Here is a 19,174-nt window from a genome sequence, read left to right as displayed (position 1 = left end):
GATTATGCCAGGGTGTATTAGCTAGTTGCAGTCAGTAGCTCTGGGGCTCCCAGAGTCTGTGACTCTGGGGCAGTCTCACCATCTGGGCTGCCCCAGGGCCAGGGACACAAATCAGGGCTTCCAGACTCTTAGGCTGGTTTGGGAATTGGGAGCATGTTGAGTCAGCTGGCTTAGGCCAGTCTGCATGGTGAGGTTGCTGTAGGGCTAGCATGGGACCTATGTGCCATTGGAACCCTGCCTGTGATTCAATGAAAGTTCATCAAACATGGCTTTCTTTTGTGATACATTTCATGTACAACAAAACTGACATTTTTCTGACAAAACTCCATTTCATCAAAAAATTTCCAAGCTGCTTTCTACCCTGAAATGGACAAACCCTGAGCAGCAGCCCCGTGCAGGGTACCAAAAGTCACTGTGCCTAATATTTCACTCTGGGCAAAAGACTATAACAGCAGCTGTAGAATTCAAAAGATGAAAATTGATACTTTTATCAAATTATTTTGCTTTGCTTAGCCTGGGGTGTGTCTGCACTATGGCATCTAACTGTATCATCTCCTTCCAGAGGAAGACATGCAAGCAGCCAGACAAAGGTCCATGTTACTAGTAAATATGTTGATCAACACACAGTCCAAACAGAGGAAGAGCAAGGATGATCCAAAGAAGAATATGAAAGAGCCTATAGATTCAAGAAGAAGAAATGTAGCCCCTCTCTCAAGGTGCAGTTCAAGCCTCCTCCCTGGTGTTTGCCACTTGGAGGGGCTTCTTTCCTCTTCTCACATGATATGGGTCCTGGGTTCTTTTCTGTGACGCCTGGTGCCTTCATCCAAGGTGACTCCGCACTGTGCCTGAGACACAAGGGGTGCTGTCCCTTGGGAAAATGTATAAAACCCAGTACACAAGAAACAATAAAGTACATGAACACAAACCCCATCAAAGAAGGGACAGACTCAAACATAACAATATAACAAAGGTGGACTTTACCAGGAACAGGAAAATAGGATCTGGGGAAGGCTAGGGTTTGGGTTAACTAGTAAGTACTAACACATAAACAAATCAACAAAATGTCCGCCTCCCAACACTCACTCTTCTCAGCCCTCAGCAGGGCTGTCTCTACCATTTTGGCCGCCCAAGCAAAAAAGAAAAAGCCACCTGGACTGTGCCACCCCAAGAATGGACGGAATGCCACCCCTTAGCATGTGCCGCCCCAGGCACGTGCTTCTTCCACTGATGCCTGCAGCCAGCCCTGGCCCTCAAGGGGCCCTTTCTGGCACCTTCCCAGGCAGGTTGTACCCTGAGGATGAGTCCAGAGACAAATGCGGCAGTGATGTGAATGTCAGGAAGTTTAAACAAAAGAAAGGGTCCTCTCACAGTGTATTCCTCACCCCTGGGTGGGGCAGCATCCTCTTCTGGCTCCCTGGTCTGGAGTCCAGTGCAGGGCTCAGTTGGCTCTCGGTGGCTGGTGCTGTGTCAGATCTCTGCCATGCTGCTCTCCACAGGGATGGAAGTGCCTGACCCATGCACTAGATTCCACAGCCGCTCATAGATTCCCTTTGTGGGGATTGCAAGTTAATCAGGGACTCCCTGAGCTGTTCTGATTCTCTTCCCACAGCTCCCAAACCTCAAAACTGAAACTAAAACCTGTTTCGGAGTGAGGCTTTCCCCACCCACTGAGGGGGCTGAGCAGCCCTGGTTCATCATTGGTCCAACAAACTGCTTCTCCATATCACCCACAGGCAGAAGCCTCCATATTAGCTTCAGCAGGAGTTTCTAGTCTATTCTCTCTCCAACCCTAGCAGCCATTATTGTTGTAGTTGCTTGAGTAGGACCCCCAAGTGGCTCAGTCCAGAGTTCCAGGATCTGGCAAAATCCAAGTGGAGGTTACAGAAATAAAAGACCAAAGAGCGGAAGGAAAGTTATAGACAAGAGGACAAGCAGTCCATATGGCAAACTACATGGTGCATGATGAAATGACAAGGCCATAACCAGGGTGGGGGGCAGCTGCTCAGGTGGAAAGCTGCAGGGGCAGAAAAATGGAGCAAAAAAATGATGAAAAAACAAAAACAGTAGGGGGTGCAAATATTCTAGGTCGCCCTAGCTGCTAAAATGCCTATTTATAACTCTGTGAAATGAACCTGTATGAGGAGGACAGGGAGTTCCACACACAGCTGTGTAATGATTTTTTGGAGGTTTGAGAAAGACTGCATCAAAGGAATTCTGGGATACATCCACAAGGGAATTCCAGGTGTTTCATGGGGGACAGTATGAGTTTGAACCCCTTTCTCCCACAATTTGCCTGGGCTTCTGGAGGTATCATGCAATGCTCACAGAAAATCTTTCAGAGTGCAGTACGCTGGAGAGCTGTTCTAGGAACTGTGGGATACATACCCAGTGTGCATTGCAGCTCAGTCAATTTAGGAGAATGCTTCTGTGGGCTCAAGGTAAAAAGGCACATGTTCCTAGAATAACACAACATAACTAGTAGAGACACAAGTGCTTGTCTTGCACCAATTGAAACATAATATACTGTGTTCCAGAAAATTCCTTTAGTGTAGACAAGGCCTGATAGATGGTCTGGATAGATGGGTGATTGCTCTTTTTCTTGCTACTGTTTGCAGTCTTAATTCTGCAGGGATTTCCCTCTTGTTGCCGCCTACTTTATCCTTTTAAGGTTAACAGCATGGGAGCAGACACAGACAATTCAATGAACTCCTATTCGCAAGGAATTGGCCGTGAATCTTGATTGGATTCACATAGAGATGGAGGCTCCTTGATCCAGCATTATATAGTTATTTCTCAAGAGAGATAAAGTAGGTGTTAGAGAGGACCCAACGAGATTATAAAGCATACAAGGCATTCATATAGGATCCCACTGGTGACATGTGGGTCACAAATCAACACAAGCTTTTTGTGTGAGCTTGTCAATAGAATTAGCGATCTACTGCTGAGAACCTCATTGAAAATCACAGGTGGTATCATCATGAATTGTACATGATTATTCTTAACAGCTTTTTATTATTTTCTAATGTCTGGCAGAACTCTTATGACTTTTGTCTTTACATGAGATTGCCACCCTTTGCCATTGGTCTCAGTAAAACTGTAACCAGGCTGTCCTTGGATATAAGGACAACCTTCCCCTACAGCCCTTGCAGGTGGAAATGAGTCTTACCAAATGTAGATGGTCACTATTTCCACTGGACTAAAGGCAGTGTGCCCCTAAGGAAGATGGCCACTTATTGGGCTCTTGGAAACTGGAAATCATGAGAGGACAAGGGAATGTGGGCTGCAATAGGGAGACCTGGGAAGCAGCAGGACAATGTGGGAGGTCAAGAGACAGATTAGGAAGGACAGGGAAATGAGTGGAGGCAGAAAGGAGACTAAGGGAATGTGGGGAGCAAGGAGGTGGGGGGGTGCAGAGTACGATAGAGAGAACAAGAGAATGTGGGAGAGGCAGGAGGAAGATTAAGGAGGAGACAGGTATACTGTAGGGTGATACAGGAGAATATGGGGATATAAGAGGGGACTGAAAAGGTGGTAGTGGATTAGGAAAATTTAACTGTGTTTACTTAAAAATTTCTTTTGTTTGAGTTATAAGGTTCATAGATCTATTACAATAGGTACTTCAGCCTGCTTGTAGCCTGGGAGCAGAACCAAGCCCGTCATTCATTAGCAACAGGGGAACACCCTAAGCCCCGAAGTTCCCTCTCTTCAGAATAATTTAGCCAGAGTAATGCAAATCTACTTTCCTAAGTTATAGATGGAGTTAACTGTACTTTGAGGAAAAAGTGAAATGATTTTTCCTACTGCAGAGCATGGGAAATTCCCCCTAATGACAACAAATCCAGATCCTTGAATGTCAATATCCATCTCTATTCTAGATGACTTGTTTGTCTGCAGGATGGGCCAGATCTGTGGACTTTATTACTTGAAGAAAGGAATTTTTCAGGTAAGCACAAATAATTTTTTCATTTTTTTTCCTGCTATGGTCCACAGATATCAGTATGCCTCCAGGGTGGGAAGCAGGAAAATCCTTTAAATGTGAACATCCATATGACCTCTGTTCTTCCTTTAGTGCCTGACAGGAGCCAGGATTGTAAGTCGACTTTTTCAGTGGCACTGACTAGCTTCAGCTTCCCATCAAGTTTCTTTTGGTATCACTAGCATAGCTGGGAACTGATTTGCTTGAGCATCTGATCTCAAGGACCAAAACTCCATATGCCTGCATGAAACAGATTTGTATCCTCCTCTATTTTTCAGGGAGATGCCCTTAGGCTATCAGAATTTTAGGTTAAGAGGGCCTATACCTGCCGTACTGTTCAACTACATTAGCATTGTTTGTGGCGGCATACAAAGACACTTAGGCCTGGTCTATACTGGGGGTGTGGGGGATCAATCTAAGTTATGCAACTTCATCTATGTGAATAATATAGCTGAAGTCCACGTACTTAGACCTACTCACCGCGGTATCTTCACTGTGATGAGTCGACTGCTGCCACTCCTCCGTCGACTCTGCCTGCGCCTCTCACGGTGGTGGAGTACAGGAGTCGACGGGAGAGCACTCAGGGGTTGATTTATTGGATCTAGACTAGATGCAATAAATCAACCCCTGCTGGATCGATCACTGCCCACTGATGCGGCGGGTAATGTAGACATACCATTAGGGTACACATGATATTCCATATTTATTTATTTTTGTTGGCCTGATGCCACCTGAAAGTTTTCATGTACAATTATTTGCTGAGGTGATGGTTGAGTGGACTTGGCTGCTTGTGAAGGTCCTGTATACTGAGAAGGCTACTCTTTCATGCAAAAAATATCTTCCAATTAGAAAAACCAAATCTCTGACCACAAGGGAAATAGCCATATTTCCCTATGGTAGTGACACTAGGCTGAATTTGGACTGGTTCATGCTGTGGAATCTTATGGCCTTAGAAAATGGAGGTAGGGAGTTGTGGGGGAGGGGCTAGAATGAAAAAATGGTGGGCCAAGTGGCCCATTACTGCCTGTTTGTTCTTCCACATCTGGGTTGCTGCTCTTCTCATCACTTTATAGCTATCTGCTGGAAGAAAGAGGTGGTGGTGAGGCTAGGGTGACTAGACAGCAAATGTGAAAAATTGGGACAGAGTTTGGGGGGTAAGAGGAGCCTATATAAGAAAAAGACGCAAAAATTGGGACTGTCCCTATAAAATCATGACATCTAGTCAACCTAGGTGAGGCATAGCAACCTGCAGCAGAAGCTGGGAACAATAACTTGGGCATTAGGGTGTGGTGACCCACAGCAGCAGCTGGGAAAAATGACAGCCCAATAGCTAGGTCATGGTGACTGTGGGTGATGACAGCCTGATATTGTCCTAGCCTTTTAGGAGTGGCAGGAAATCTCCATTCCTTTATTACATTTTATCGGGGCGCACAAGGGGGGATATATAGCTGTAGCTTATCCAGGACAGCTGCAAACTCCCTAAGCATAGTTTTAAAATACATTATTGCACGCTGCTTGAAAGAGTCTATCTTCCTGGGTTTTACTTTTTTTTATTTTTTTTAGCATAGCTTACTATTTGATCCTCTAACTCTAATTTGGACAGGTAGCCTTCCTCCCCTAAGAGGAAAAATTCCCCTTGTGTGTGCACAGGTGCATGAATCCCTATAGGAATCAGCATGTGTGGGCTTGACCTTTCCACATTGATCTGCCCTGCTGCACTCTGTGAAAGTGAGCAGGGGAAACTGCTGATTTTCTTTATTCATTTATTTCCCCTTTGGGAGTTTCTCCCTCTAATTCTGCTTTGGGGGCGGGGAGGGGAGGAGGAAGATGCAAAATTGGTCTCAGAGCTTGATGCAAATTATTTTCAAGTAGTCATTGCCCTATCCTCAGAGGCTGGGATTACTTGTCTCCCTACCATGTGGTGGGCCCCTTCTGGGTCTCTCAAGGAAGGTGCTAGCGGGGGCTCAAGAATGGGCTCAATAGAAGCGCTACTTCTTTCTATTGCATGATCTGTGCTTCCTTTAGAGGTCTCAGCCTCGGAGCTGAGTCAGGATTCTGGAATGAGAGAGTGGGTTGTTATAAAATGTGTTTTTTTTTTTTTTTTAAACTGGGCATGTTTAGCCTCGAGGAAAGAAGACTGAGAGGGGAAGCTGCTAACAGTCTTCCAGTGTTAAGGGCTGCTATAAAGAGGACAATGATCAGTTGTTCTCTGTGTCCACTGAAGGAAGGACAAGAAATAACAGTCTTAGTCTGCAGCAAGGGAGATTTAGGTTAAATATTAGGAAAAACTTTCTAACACTAAGGATAGTTAACCACTGGAACAGGCTTCCATAGGACGTTAAGGAATCCCCATCACTGGAGGCTTTTAAGAACAGGTTGGACAGACACCTGTCGGGGTAGTCTAGGTGTAGTTGGTCCTGCCTCAGCATAGGGCGCTGGACTTGATGACCTCTTGAGGTCCCTTCCAGCCCTACATTTCTATGATTCCATAAAGGTGACAGCAGGGGGAGAGAGCTGTGCTCGGAGGCCCCTTACCACATTTTCCATCACTGGCAGTGTCCTTGTTGTGTCTGGTAACCTCCATCTGTCGTCTGAGGGGAGGTGGAGGCAGAGGACGTAGCTGACCTCTGCTGCCAAACTGATGCAGGCTTCAGGGACTCAGGTGTGATCTTCTATCTGGAGTGCTGCCCTTTTGGGGTCACTCCCCTCATGGAGATGGAGGAGAAGAAGCTGCTTTCCCGGAGCCATTTTTTTCCTATTCTGCCTGGTGTCTGGTGGGAGAGGAGGTGGAGGAAACACCACCCAGCCTGGGCTGTGATGGGAGAACTGCACTCTGCTTGATAAGGCAGGGGAGCAGGAGACACGGGACCTTTCTTATGCCTCGACTTTCTCAACCTTGCTCGCTCCCTGAAGCCTGCAGGGGCACCAGCTGCTGCAAATGCCTCAGAAGAAGTGGGGCTGAGGCGACAAGCTCCCCCAGGGCAAATGCAGCACTGGGGCACGGCTGGGAATCAGATGGACACATTATTGATCCCAGTGGTTGGGGAATGTTTGGAATTTCCCTGCAAAAAGCCCTGCAGCCGGGAGGCCTTGCTGAGCTGCCAGCCACCAGCGGGAAGGGGGGCACATCAAACTGAAGGGAACTTCAGGGGTTTGGGCATGGCCTTGCAGTTAGTGACTGGCAGGGCTAGTTCTGCCCCTAAGCTGCAATAACCCATTGGGATCGATCTGTGGCCCTTAGCATGAAGCAGAATATTCAGGGTCCAGAAGATAGACTGGGGGCAGGGGTGCAGGGAGATGTAGGAGTGCAGGAGTGGCAGCAGAATAAGAGACTGAGGGGGGAAAGGAAGAGAAGATACTGAGAGCAGGTGAATGTAAGGAGAAAGGTGTGTAACAAGAAGCTATAGGGAGCATTGAAGGAGAAGAGTGGGTCAGCAGCCTCTGAGGAGCAGCAGGAGAGAGTGAAAAGTGAAGAGGGATAGAATGGAATCACTGCACCCCGGGGGCTAGAAGAGAATAAACAAAGTTCTCTTTAGAGCAGCCAAGAGGAAGCCACCATCTTTGTGTGTGTTTAAGGTTCAATGTGAACTTTAAATGATATCACATGGTAGTGCTGTGCATTTCCCCCTCAGGGATGAAATATCAGCAGGCACACTACTGACTGCGTTTAAAAACATCTCCCGATCTTTAAGCCAATCTTATGGGTGAGGGTGGGTATGGGGAAGGGTGGGGGCAGGTCTGATATATGATTTTCAAATGCTGAGGTTTGGTAATACCAAAATAATAAAATCTACAGTAAAAGTCAGACTAGCTGTTCTTTGCAATTTGTAGCCAGTGTATCAGCAAGACTATCAGCAGAATGCCAGGAGGAGAACAAAGCAACAAAGCTGGCAGTGGTCCAACTGTGGACTGGGGTGGAGAGAGCTCTGCTGTTTACTCTGTGGCTAGACAGTCAAGGGAAACCCGACCAATTTTCATTGCCCTGTGGCTACTCTAACTTGTGCTGGGGCCCAGGCCAGCCTAGGATCCTGGGAAGCATAGAAGCTGCTTTACAGCCATCTTTGCTTTAACTTTTGACTCCTTTGCATGAGCTTGGTGCAGCTAAGAACTAAGCCCCTGCTGTTGCACCTACTTGCAATATTCACATTAGTGGAATTCCAGCAGCTTAGCCAAGTGTCAATTTGGCGCAGAGTAAATGCAGTATGTTTAAATTGTGACAACAGTTTTTCTGTATAATAAAGTTCTACTTGTATTACAATACTTGTATTCAGTGTTTTAATTCACAGGACAGATACTGTTTCCTATTTTTATGGGCTCTTAGCCGCCAAAGCAAAAGTGCAAAAAAATTTCTCATGTGGGATTTAACCTTATTGTGCTTTGTTATTGTAAACTTGTTTTTTTTTTTCAGTTTCTTTTGCCTGTCATTAACTTGTGTGCCATCTTTTGTAGGCAAGCTACAACAATATAGATGCTTGTCGATATACTGAAATATAACTCAAGATCAAAAAATGGTTTCTGTTTTCAGTTTTCTGTAAATTTTTTTGTTTTAAAGACACTCATATCCCAGATAGATAAAGAGCCCATGACATCTTGTGTGAAACCTGCCTGCCTTTTCATGCCAATCAAAATATTTATATTGAAAATGGAATTTCCCATCTTTCACCCTCTACTCTGCCAGCTACTATTAAGTGGAAGAGAGGATAGTCCATGAATTCTCAAGCAGGTCCTGAAGCAGGCTGCAGACTTGTGTTTCAGTGTAGTGCTATCCCTTTTTCATTGGTACTGGTGGGAAGCAAACTGAGAACATGTTTTCCCAGTACTTTACACAAAAACAGGTCTTCCAAAAATTCAGCTGAAGTGTGATTGAATTTATTATTCTGCTGCTGTAGTCTGCTAGTGTAGTCAACACAAGAGATGTATGTGGAAGGTGCAACTCTGCAGGGCTGTCACTGTTCTTTCGGAAGTGAAGGAATGGAAAAGTGCCAGGATCAAAAGGCTTAGCAGGGATGTTCCTATAATGTGCCCCTCATCATGATACCTGAATGCCTAAGGATGTCTTGTTGATTCCTCAATTCTCAAGTGATCTTGTCACTTCCCCATTCCTTTGATTCCTAGAGAAGAGTGACAAGCAGCCATGATGCATGCTTGTGCTTTACACATGCATCTTCTTTCAAAAGGGAAAGCTGGATGCATTAGCACCACCTGGTGCAAAAATCACATATAATAACTTCTGGAAAAGACACACTGCAGCAATGAGTGACTGATCTACTGAACAAAAGTAGGGCGGTCAAACGATTAAAAAATTAATTATGATTAATCACAGTTTTAATTGCACTGTTTAAACAATAATACAATACTACTTATTTAAATATTCTTAAATGTTTTCTACATTTTCAAATATATTGATTTCAATTATAACACAGAAATGTACAGTGCTCACTTTATATTATATTTGATTACAAATATTTGCATTGTAAAAAGGATAAGTAAAATAAATAGTATTTTTCAGTTCACCATATGCAACTACAATAGTGCAATCTCTTTATCATGAAAGTGCAACTTACAAATGTAGAATTATTATCTTTTTTACATACCTGCACTCAAAAATAAAACAATGTAAAACTTTAGAGCTTACAAGTCCACTTAGTCCTACTTTTTGTTCAGCCAATCCCTAAGACAAACACATTTGTTTACACTTACAGGAGACTGCTCTCTTCTTATTTACAGTGCCACCTGAAAGTGAGAATAGGTGTTTGCATGGCACTGTTGTAGCTGGCATTGCAAAGTATTTATGTGCCAGATATGCTAAACATTCATATGCATGCTTTGACCACCATTCATGACTAATTTTTTTAATCTAGTTAATTTGTTTTATATTAATAACTTGAGTTAACTGTGGTTATTTGACAGCCCTAGAAGAAAGACAGTCTTTTCAAAATCCTTGCGTTCATTCTAGCTCTCAAAGAAGGTATTTCAGTCATATGGTCCCCCCCCTTCCCCACAGCATCTGAGTGCTTCATAATCTTTAGTATATCTATTCTCATAACAACCCTGTGAGGTAGGTGGTATTTCCATTTTACAGATGGAACTGAGGGACTAATTGATTTGTCCAACTCATAGAGTTGTAGTGGAGCAGGGAACTGAACCCAGAGTGCTCAACCCGCCCCCAATCCCCGCTAGCACCCAAGCCCCTGCACCATCCTTCCTTCTGTAGTGGTGAACTCTACCATCTTTCCTTTTGGTAGCTTAATGTTTTGTTATGCTGATCTGAATGACACAATGAAGCTTGAGGGATCCTCCCCCTCCACGTTTTTGATGAGAAGTATGAACATTACATAGTTTTTCCTTCTCACACCTTCTAGGGTGACCAGATAGCAAGTGTGAAAAATCGGGATGGGGGTGGGGGGTAATAGAAGCCTATATAAGAAAAAGCCCCAAATATCAGGACTGTCCCTATAAAATTGGGACATCTGGTCACCCTAACACCTCTTCTATGTAACTATTCTACTCCTGAAGCCTCCCTCCCTGACGCTTTTCAGTATCACTACCCTGGTCTTCTTCAAATTGTTCCTCATCATTTAGGCCTGGTCTACACTGGGGTGGTGGTGGGAATCGATCTAAGTTACGCAACTTCAGCTACGTGAATAACGTAGCTGAAGTCGACGTACTTAGAACTACTTACCGCAGTGTCTTCACTGGTATAGGAATATCACTAGTTAAGCCTCTTGATCTTGTCATTTTCCCACTCCTTCTCTTGTATGTATGAACAAACATCTACCTAGACTTCAAACTCCTGGGTGCAGTGAAGTATCTTTCCTGTCTGCACCCTGTGCACAGCTAGGGCTAGATAAATATTACATTAAAATGTAATTTTTGGGCTAATATACAGTATTTATATTGCTATTTCCTCATTTGCTTCTTCCTCATGTTTATTATTCAGTAGGTGGAGCGTGTTCATGGAACATACATTATAAAACTTGTTTTTCTTATTAAATCATTTAAAGACATTAAATCAACTAGTGTACTGTTAACAGATGTCTGTTATGGAATGTATTCTTTGTCTCTGAGACTCATGTGTGTTTAGTATGTGTATAGGGTTTGATTCATTACTGCATTACTCCAGTTTTATGCCTCTGTAACTCCACCGATTCCAGCAGAGTTACATCCAAAATAAAACTGCAGTCACGGATGGTGAATATGGTCCACTATACTTGTCAATAATATGATCAATTAATAAAAACTAAAAATTAGAAGGAATACCTGATATGGAAAGGAGGTTGTTATTCCTGAAAGATTAACTACAAAATGTAAAGAACAATAGCTGACGGTGTAATTAGTGTTGCTGATTCCTGAGATTTTATCACAAGTCTCATGATATTTGGTGTTTTTCTTAAAGCCTCAGCTGTCAGAATAGAGAGATTGCAGGAGAATTTCAACTTTCATTTAAAAAAGTAAGTTTTGAGCCCTCATGGTTACAGAGAAAAAGCTTGAAAATGTGAAGTGAGTTCACCCTAAAGCTCAGAAAGCAGAAGGCAAAGAAAGAGAATCAAACATTTATTTTAAAAAAATCCATTTTCTTTAGCCACCATGATGATTGTTTTGGGGTCTGAATGATGATTTTTGATGAGTTGGGGTTGGCAATATAGTACAATAGAATCGTCAGGATTCAAGGGGGGGCTGAGCATCCAGAAGGAATAAAGTTTGTTGAAAAGTTGGTTCCCAATTTTCTTTTGAAACAAACTCAGGAAGCATAATGGATCTGTGGCCAGCAGACCTAGGGTCACATTCTGACCCCCTAATATTGCCCCTTTATACCTTATTGTTTCATAGCACATCTTTTAAAATTCCTTTTGTCTATGTAATTAAGGGTAAAGCCAATATGGAACACAAGGGCTAAGGTTCACTTTTGCATCTGGAACATGAGGGAAAACATAAGAGTTTATTTAGTCATGTACAGAGACTAGATTCTCCTTGTGCATGCATGAGCATCCCCACAATTAAAAATAAAGTTGCAAATATTTGCAAAAAAGGAGTTGTGCCCTTCTGAAAACATGGGTAGGTACAAAAGCCAAGGTAGTGAGGACTGTGCAGCTGTTTCTTCCATGCACATCTGATGGCAGCAGTGTCATTTTCAAAAATACCCCAGGGAAAAAGAGACCGTGTAACGCATGTAAGATTAGGGACCCAAATATAGAGAAGAAAGGCCAGGAAGGTATAGGAGGCTCCTCACCTTAACCTAATATGGAGTGCTGGGCCATACTGGGATTGAACAAGGAGCAATTCTTTTCACAGTGAAAAGGAAGGAGGGAAATGTCAATGAGTCTGAGTACAGTGCAAGATATGGGGTGCTTTGGGAAAGAGAGAGAAGGAAATGCCTCTATTCCGTACTCAGTAGCTGAGAGGAGAAATAAGTGTCTCAAGAAGCAACAGGCAGACCAGCCAAATAGTCAGTACATTCCTGTATAAGAAGATATCCTACAACGCAGAAGCCCCTCAATAGGCCCAAGAGCAGCCACACTTCATGTAATGAAACTAGTCTAATGAATCAATGAAGGGCAGCTTGTGTGGGAAGGATTACTGAGTGCAATTTTAACATAAACTGTTGGGGCTGCAGATGCATCTGATGCACCCATAATCCTCTTGGGAAATATCACAGCAGGTGTATTTTCCAGGCCAGGTCTCCTGCTTGGTGCAATTTTGGCTTGGCACAACACACTTGAGCCCTAATTGTGCTCTTTTGAAAAATGCTCATTACATTTAAATGCCACTTGTACGTGTTATTGCAGAAATTAGTGCCACAAAACTGAACATTTAGCCATTCTATATAACCATTAGCCATTCTATATATGTAATAGCCTACATACCCCAATAAATTCTCACTATCTAAATATGCAGCTGAATTAGCTTAACAGTTAACTGCTTCGTTCCACAAATTGCAACTAAAGAAGGCGGTGCTCCTGAATGCAAAAAAAAAAAAAGCCCAACAGCTTTTGGTTGAAGTAGATCATGTATTTCAAATAGGCATCATGATTTAAAGACTTCAGCTGCAGGAGATTTTACCACATGCCTAGGTAAGTTGTTCCAGTGATTAATTACCAACACTGTTAGCATGGGCAGTGGGTATAATAGGCCAGGGAAGGCTTTGCTGGTGCTGCAGCCAACCCACCGCTGAACAACTGGGCTGGGGTGGCCCCCCTGCTTTCCCCGAGATTCTTACTGCCTTCTCCACTCTACCCTCCACTCCTGAAGATCCACGCTGCTCACCACATCCATCCTCCTCAGGACAGGGGGAGTGAGGAGCAATGCAGAGATCCAGCAGCTGTGGACTGAGGAGGCTTGGTCGGGTGCTGCTGGGGCTGGCAGTTTGGTGGGTGGGAGCCTTCAGGGACAGGAGGAGCTGGCATTTGGGGAGGCTGCCGGTGGCTCAGCCTAGCGTGAATCTGGCGAGGGTGGGCATCAGGGTGGGAAGGCCAGCGGGGAGACTCTGCACTGCAGCTGGCCCAGCATTCAGAAAGGCTGCAGGCTCAGCCTGGCGCTGGGGCCGGCCCAGCTCTGGTGGTGCTGGGGCTGGCCTGGCGCTTGGGGGGGTGGAGGGGGCTAGCAGCTCGGTCTGGTGCTGTATGTGTGGGGGTGAGTCGAGGGGCTGGCAGCGGCGGCTTGGCCTGATGTGGCTGAGGTGGGTGGGCAGCGGCTCCTCCGGTCGGGGCTTTTTCTTTTTTTGGGAGGGGAGTTTGGGCTCCAGCCTGCAGGGATGGGGCTTTGGGCGGAAGGGGCGGGGCCAGCAGGCTGGCCTCCCCAAAGCAGGGGTTCACCCGCCATCCATGACTGTTAGCATTTTGTTTCCAGTTTGAATTTGCCCAGTTTCATCTTCCAGCCGTCAGATCTTGTTATGCCTTTTGTTTGCTAGACTAAAGAGCCCTCTGATCAGAAATAATCTATCCATATAGGTGTTTCTAGGTCAGTGGTGCCCAGACTTTTCCTGTCACACCTCCCCTTACCAGTAGTGGAATCTGTCTGTGCCCCCCTTCATTACTGCACAGCCAAGGCTTCCTCAGCAGAGCAGCTTGGGCTGAAGACATAACTGGGGGCAGAACTGCAGATAGGGGAGGAGCTGGGGCTAAAGGTGGAGCTGGGCTGGGGCTGGAGAGGAAGTGATGGCAGAGCTGGCTGGGGGTGGAGTGGAAATGCAACTGGGGTTGGAGCTGGTCTGGGGGCAGAGTGGGGCTGGGTGGTGCGTCCTCCCTGCCCCCCCATGCAAGCTGGCTCTGGCCCTACTGTGTGCCTCCCAATGTTTCTCCCTGTTCCTCTACAGGGGGGTGCCCCAAAGCTTGAGGATCACTGTTCGAGATTGTGACCCAGTCACATTTCACTCTTCTATTAATATAAAAGACCAATGACATATTAAACTACTATGGCAATAAAACGGAAGAATAAAAAGTTACTTAAGATGCTGCATATGCATTTAAAATTTCACATAATTAAAATTTGTATTTCAATATACATGCACAAAGGGCAGAATTAAGGTTGTGCATAATTTTAGCTTTGGCATTTTCTGACTTTTGAATGCTTAACCATGCATTTCCTCGTAACATTTTAAATATAGATAGCTTAAATCTCACAGTCATAATATCAGGCAGCACTATATTACCCTTTTCTCTTTTGCTGGGAAGTTTTATTTTACCTTAGTTTTTTCCTTTTTCAGAGAAAAATGGCAAAATATTTCTCAAAGGTACATAATTTTGCTTAGAAGACAAGAAGAAAATCTGTGTGTGATGGAGCACCTACCCCACACTGGGCTCTAAGGGGTTAATAGAGCCCCAGGGAGGCTTCACAGGAGGCAGCCAATCAGAGAAAGGCTGAAGGGAGCAGCCAATCAGGGCCAATCAGACCTAGGGCAGAGGATGTCTCTGCTAGGAGCCTAGAGAGGAAGGACTGTGTCTCTAGAGAGCTGAGAGAATTGTCAGCACCCTGGACAGAGCAGTGGTGCTAGCAGGGACCTGGGGAGTGAGAAATAGCTCCTGGCTGGCTGCTGGGGTTTGCAGACTGAGGCCCTGAGGCAAGGGCAAAGAGGATGCTGGGGACACGAGGAAGTGGCCAGATAATTTGCTGCAGTAGCCACTAAGGAAAGTGGCTGAACAGAGGACTGCAGGTCCCCTGGAAGAGAGGGGGCACAGTGTGTGACCTGGCTGGAGGGCTGCATCGTTGAAGAGGATGCCATGGTCTTTGGAGAGATGTGGGTCATAGAACAGTAGTGATGTTGGTGAGGCATCACCTGAAGAGGGTGCACTAACAAATAGAGCTAATTCCCAAGACAGCCAGCAGGAGGTGCCACAGTGGTGAGTGAACTCTATTACACTGTGTAATATACATTTTATGCATAACTCATGTAGTATCCAAGATAATGAAAAGAGAGCCCACATTTGTATATCTTAAATTTTCTTAAAAAAGAAAAGATTCAGTTGTATTTGATGATTGTTAATAACAGTTTCAATTACTAACTTTTGTAAAACTTGTGGAGAACCACTGATGGGAGGACCAGATTATTTTGGCCAATAGCAGTGCTTACTATAGGTCTAGTCTGCAAAATTAATCTTGTATCCTGGAATAGAGAAAGTTGTTCTCTAAGTCTCTTCTGAAGTACAAGGGTTTCTAACAGCTGACTAAAGTTTGCATCACTAGGGCTTATCATAAATGGAGTCCAGGCAGTTTTAAAATCTTTTTCCAGAGTCAGCTGTCATCAGGAATTCCATCATATAGGCCCACTCCACTCAGTCAAAAGCTTTTTCAGCATACAAAGAGGCTGTGCATGTTTCCAGGTAGAACAGGACTACAGAAGAGAAGACAATCAATGGTGTCTAAATGCTTTCAGGAGAAAACACACTTTAGGAATAAATTCTCTTTGATCTGTATGACATATTTAAGTTAAAACAGCTTTAATGGAATTGGTTAAAATTGTATTGGTATTTTAGATCTGCATTTAGTAGCAAAACTGGTCTATACTATACGTGTAGTCTGGGATTTTTTTTCTTTAAGTATTAATATATTAATACAATATGTACTGTCTGTAAGAAGGGAGGACATTGTCTAATATCCAAAATACCATTATATAATTGCACTGTATATTCTCTGCTAAATTTGAAACCAGAGCCTTATAATAATATGAGGGTAGCCCATCATTCCACTGCCTTATTTGAGCTACTAATGTTTCACCCAGAGAAATTGAGTGGACTGTATGCTCTACTTGCACCTCATTAATGGCAGGCATTGCAGGCCAGTCCCTTCTGCAGATAAAATATGCATCATACCTAAATGACTTTGAGCTAATTGCAGAAGAGTTAATAGTCTAACTGACACAGATCAAATTAAGTGCTGGGATAATAAAATAAAACCATAATAATACTTCAAGACTTATAAGTAAAAAGCTCAGCATAAAGGTAAAGTGCTTGAACCACTCATGCCTATCTCAGTCCTCTAACTCCCATTCCATGCCCGCAGTAGCACTGGTCATAAAATAGATTTTCTGCCCTATGAATTTTAGGATTCAGACTATTTTCAAATCCTGAACTTGGAGGAAGTAAACAAAACATAAATATTTTTTTTTGAAAAAAAATATAATTTTGGGTCAATTGAAATATTTTGTTTTGACTGACTTTTAATTTTGTTATATAAAGTACATTTCAAAACAAGTAATTTCCATATGAAAAATTGAAAATTTTCATTAAAAAGTGTTGAAATGTGGCATTTTGACATTTTCAAAACTGATTTTTTCCTTTATCTGTAAACAAAATATCAAAATTGGTACAATTTCACCAAAATTTTGGCTTAGTCAAAATAGGATTTTCTGTTGAAAAACTTTTGATTAAAACAGTTAATTTTGATTAAAGTTCTGGCCAGCACTAGCCCCCAGGCTCCTGTCCTCCTTCCAAGCCCCTACTCTAGGCTCTAAGATATCTGTACCTCCATGCTACCCAGTCAATCAACAAAACAAACTTGGAATTTGTAGGTCTAAGTCATCTTGGAAATACCAGGAGCCAAAAATAAGTTAGGAAAGTGTCCAGGAAGTGAAAAATGGATATATTTGAATCACCAAACCAATAAGGTGATACTACTTACCAATACTAAAATGGCGAGGACCTCGTGGAAGATCTGGTTGTAGAGGACAAGCTTGGTCAGTTAATTCAGTTTAGACTAAATGGAATGAAAAAAAAAAGGTTTGCAGTTCGGGTCCTTGATTTCAAAAGGGCAAACTCAAAATAATTAAGGGAAGTAGTTAGGGATGTGGACTGGACTGAAGAATTGAATGATCTGAATGTGAAGAAGGCTTAGAATTACTTTAAGTCAAAATTGCAGAACTATCTGAGGCCTGCATCCCAAGCAAGGGGAAAAGATTCATAGGGAAGGGTTGCAGGTCAAACTGGATGAATAAGCATCTTGACACAGGCTACCATGGGCGGCGCATGAACTGCCGGTCTGAGGGCAAAGCATGGGCAGGGCCATGCCTAGCTGTTTGAGTAGGCACAGTTGGACTGCTATTTGTCTTTTGTTTATTACTACTGACATAGGCACCACATATAAGATTAGACTCCAGAGATCCTGTCCAAGATGCAAGTCAACAAAGCAATTAAGGAGGGGTTTAAATGTAAGAACATGTTTAAATCCTATTGAAACTAATGGGATTTAAGCACCTGCTTAACTACTGTCCTGAATAGGAATAGACCTAAGCAATGAAGTGGCCAGAATTTAAGAAGCATTGAATATGCTCAGCTGTCATAACTAGGACATGGGTTGTCTGACCTAGTGGGTCTGACTCCTGCTCTGACAGGTCAGATACCAGGAGGTCAAGTCCAAGACAAGCCAGAGGGGAAATTCAAAGTCAAGTGTCTGGCAGGCAGGGTCAGGTTACCAGGAGATTAGAAGCAGGTATTGCAGCAGAAGCAGTCCTAAGTAGGAAGAACCCAATATATGGACAACTTCCTGTACCTACACTGGGTTTAAATAAAAGCTCGGAACCAGTCAGAACTCCCAGCATTCCACCACTGCAGTCCTCTGTCAGAATTCAGCTTCTATTCTGACAGCTGTTAGCAGGTCACTACATGGTAGGTTGGAACTTATTAGTTCCTAAGCAGCCTAGGGTTTGAGACCATGGTCCCTAATATCAGTACTTAGTGGCTAGTTGGGACAGCTAGTATCACTGATGTCTTTGTTATTGTTTTTACTCTAGAGCTGCCAGTTGCCACATGGTTAGTGTATGAGAATAGTATACAGAACTGTGTTCTTATCACCATTGTACTTCAGTCTCCTCCAATTGTTTATAAGTCTACTCTATGTGCCTTTATTTAATTTAGATTGTAAACTCTTTGGGGGAGGAGCTGTCTTTTAATATGTGTTTGTGCAGGGCCGACTGCAGGCCACAGCGCGCCAAGCACATGCTTGGGGCGGCACGCCGCAGGGGGAGCTCTGCCGGTTGTTGGGAGGGCAGCAGGCGGCTCCGGTGGACCACCCGCAGGCGTGCTTGCAGACGGTCTGCTGGTCCCGCGACTCCGGTGGACCTCCCGCAGGCTTCTCTGTGGAGGGTCCGCTGGTCCTGCGGCTCCGGTGGAGCATCCGCAGGCATGCCTGAGGGAACTCCACCGGAGCCGCGGGACTACTGGACCCCCCGCAGGGAAGCCTGCAGGAGGTCCACCGGAGTCGCGGGACCGGCGAGTGGCAGAGCGCCCCCCGCGGCGTGCCGCTGTACTTGGGGTGGCAAAATTGCTAGAGCTGGCCCTGGTTTGTGCAGCAACCACCAAAGTGGGAATCCAGTTCTCGTTGGGTCTTGTGGGAGCTACTACAACACAAATAAACACATATTGTTAATAATAATCAAGGATAGCTAAACAGATTATTTGACTGGAAAACCTCAAACATTCAATAATCAGCTGGGATTCCACAAAGAACAGTACGTGATCTAAACTGCTCCATGTGGTTTTCTAACATTTTCTGTTCTGCCAGTGCCACACTCAACATCCATACTTTGCTCTCCACAAACAAGATGCATTTAATAACATAGACTCAAAGGACAAAACTGTCTTGCTTATTAGCAACAATGACTCAGGCAGCATAAAACAAATCTAGCACCAGGACATGAAGTTGAGTTACTTAGTCCAAACTATTAGATACTTTACCAATGCTGCCATCTCATGGATATTGTTTAGTATT

This window comes from Gopherus flavomarginatus, chromosome 1 (genome assembly GCF_025201925.1).
Source record: "Gopherus flavomarginatus isolate rGopFla2 chromosome 1, rGopFla2.mat.asm, whole genome shotgun sequence".
NCBI classification, from domain to species: Eukaryota; Metazoa; Chordata; order Testudines; family Testudinidae; genus Gopherus; species Gopherus flavomarginatus.
This window is presented reverse-complemented; position numbering follows the sequence as displayed.